The sequence below is a fragment of the Mustela lutreola genome, chromosome 2 (assembly GCF_030435805.1).
Source record: "Mustela lutreola isolate mMusLut2 chromosome 2, mMusLut2.pri, whole genome shotgun sequence".
NCBI classification, from domain to species: domain Eukaryota; kingdom Metazoa; phylum Chordata; class Mammalia; order Carnivora; family Mustelidae; genus Mustela; species Mustela lutreola.
Window position 1 is genome coordinate 197,109,030 of NC_081291.1, and position 3,347 is coordinate 197,112,376.

At 41.7% G+C, this 3,347-nt stretch overlaps 1 pseudogene; it reads right to left on the minus strand.

The window, feature by feature from the left end:
- Positions 1 to 475: 475 nt before the first annotated feature.
- Positions 476 to 603, minus strand: LOC131826058 (U1 spliceosomal RNA; annotated as a pseudogene).
- Between the last annotated feature and the right edge of the window lie 2,744 nt (positions 604 to 3,347).

Sequence of the window (3,347 nt, forward strand, 5' to 3'; positions counted from 1 at the left end):
AGTCAAATTTACTAATGGGTAAAATTAATAAATCATTAAAAATATTATCCAAGATTTAAGTGAACTTCAGTTAACAAAAGAAGTTCCATGTTCAAAAAATGTTTTAACAATGATTTGGAATTAATTAAAATAACTGTCATGTGCTTTCCCATTAATGAAAGTAGGACATTTATAAATGAGCGTGTTCATTTTTTTTTATTAATGTATAATGTATTATTAGTCCCAGGGGTACAGGTCTGTGAATCACCAGGTTTACACACTTCACAGCACTCACCATAGCACGCACCTTCCCCAATGTTTGTAACCCAACCACCACCACCACCACCACCCCTCCACCCCCGGCAACCCTCAGTTTGTTTTGTGAGATTAAGAGTCTCTTATGGTTTGTCTCCCTCCTGATCCCAGCTTGTTTCATTTATTCCTTTCCTATCCCCTAAACCTCCCCCGTTGCCTCTCAACTTCCTCATATCAGGGAGATCATATGATAATTGTCTTTCTTTGGGGGGAAATCGCAGGGGTCAGCACATCCGGAGTGCAATGGATAAGCCTCGCCCTGGGAAAACCACCTTCGTGATCATGGTATCTCCCCTGCCAGGTAAGTATAAAATGAGCATGTTCTCATCATCTTTAAATATGACACACTGAACTTCTATATGACGCCACTGGTTGCATGTGGGGTGTTTGCTTTTTGGTGTATCCTACTGACCTCTGCCAGTCCCTCTGGTGGTTTTAACTGAAGGCAAGGCTATCTTGCCGTCCTTGATTTGGGACAATCAGTCATCACAAAACAATTCGTGATAATAAACATGACAAGGAGAGGCCTGCAAACAGCTCCAGAATGATAAATAAAGATACTGGGTGGCTCAGTGGATTGAGCCGCTGCCTTCGGCTCGGGTCATGATCTCAGTGTCCTGGGATCGAGCCCCGCATCGGGCTCTTTGCTCGGCGGGAGCCTGCTTCTCTCTCTCTCTCTCTGCCTGACTCTCCGCCTACTTGTGATTTCTCTCTCTGTCAAATAAATGAATAAAATCTTTAAAAAATAAAAATAAAAAAATAAGGATACTGTTTTTCCAAATAGGAAACAGGAGGAGGTTAATTTAAAATAAACCACTGCGAGATTTCTTACGGAGTTAGTATCACCTACTTTTCAAAAGTAGAGTAATCATTACACGTGAGGGCAGTTGTTCACCAGAACATCTTGTTTATTTGGCTGATTGTTCTCCCCAGGTATAATGCTTTCAACAGATCAATCAGTAGCTTTAATCGGCTTTTCAAGTCTATCTAACAGGGTAATTTGGCCAAATGGCACCTGTTATCCAAATCACCCTCCCTTAGCTTTCCCCAGCACGAGCAAATGCACCGCAGAGTTTCTCACAGACCTGGTGTCCCATTCTGGCTCTCCCACTTCCCTGGAAAGTTGGGCAAACTACTTCAAATTTTTAAATCTCATTTTCCTCATCTATGGGGTGAATCTAATAATACCTACTCACTGACTTAATGTGACGACAACATGTTTTTTTGTTTTTGTTTTTGTTTTTAGATTTTTTAGATTTTTTATTTGTCAGAGAGAGAATGAAGAGAACACAAGCAGGGGGAGCGTCAGGTAGAGAGGCAGACTCCCCACTGAGCAAGGAGCCCAACACAGGACTCGATCCCAAGACCATCAGGACCCCAGCCAAAGGCAGACACTTAACTGACTGAGCCACCCAGGCATCCCGACAATGTGTATTAATGTGACCAACAAACCTAGTGTTGTGACCAGAACATGAGGGACACCAAATAATAATTACTATTATCCCAAACCATAAGAAGATTCAGAGCCCTAAGTGTCTTGAAAAGGCAAGGATGCACCCCGTCTTGCATGTCTATGCTCTTTTTAAAGAATAAATATCTGTCAGCTTCCATATATAGAATGCAAGTGTTCTTGAAAAGTTTCTCTGCATAAAAATATATTGTATCGGGCGCCAGGGTGACTCAGTGGGTTAAGCCTCTGCCTTCAGCTCAGGTCATGATCTCAGGGTCCTGGGATCGAGTCCCACATCGGGCTCTCTGCTCAGCAGGGAGCCTGCTTCCTCCCTTCTCTCTCTCTCTCTGCCTGCCTCTCTGCCTACTGCCGATCTCTCTCTGTCAAATTAAAATAAATAAATAAATAAATAAAAATATATTGTTTCACATAGTGTCCTGGCTGTGGCTGCTCTGACAAAATATCATCGTTTGGGTGACTTATACATAACAAATTTATTTCTCCCAGTTCTGGAGGCCAGGAAGGGCAAGATCAATGCGGAGTCTGCTTGTCCCTCTCCTTCTGCTCCGCCCCCCACCCCTCTCTCTACTAAATAAATAAAGTCTTAAAAAAAACAAAATAATGTGTGTTTGTAACCAGTACGTTTTTAGGTCAAATTTTTAATTATAGGGTTTGATTAGCTCTTCCTCTGCATTCTTGTTTTCCTGGGAAAAAGGGCATTGAATAGATATATATATTTCAAGATGTAGAAGGACGCACAGATGCTAAAGAAGTAAGTCCTTAGACAAGAGGTTATTAAGGTGAAGAAAACTTAGTATTATCCAACAGTTCCTCTATTGGAACCATGTCAGTCTGTGGTGGGTCCTGATGGTACCGAGAAGATGTAGATTAAGCCAGGTAATAAATACTCAGCCCTTAGCACAGCTTATCACACAGTCAACTCAATAAATATTTTTTTGAAAGGATTTTATTTATTTATTTGACAGAGATCACAATAGGCAGAGAGGTAGGCAGAGAGAGAGGAGGAAGCAAGATCCCTGCTGAGCAGAGAGCCCAATTCAGGGCTCGATCCCAGGACCCTGGGGTCATGACCTGAGCTGAAAGCAGAGGCTTAACCCACTGAGCCTCCCAGACGCCCCCCAACTCAATAAATATTAGTGGCAGTGATAATTTAATGACTCTTCTCAATTACCCAGCCCAGGGACCCTTGATACTCCTAGCTTATCCTAATCACTATTAATTCCATTACCTTTAGCCAGTGGATCAGAGAAGCAAATAGAAGGGAGAGAAGGCAAAACTAAAAATCTGTGAATTTGATAAATCATTAGTAATCCCTGATAAAGGTAGAGAGGGATTAGGGTGACCCAAATAGTTAAAATCACGACTGAAAGGTGTTTTGTTGTTGTTGTTTTTATGAACCTCTCAACGCCATTTTCTACTCGGTTAGCACTTGATAACCAAGAACTGAAGGCAGTGGCCTTTTTTGATGTTAAGAAATGTTGAGAAAAGTAAAAAGGCACGTGTGGTTTTCTGCTTCACTTGGTTGTCAAGAGAATTGCAATAAAATAACCATTTAAAATCGAGAAATGGAGCAGCAGGCCCT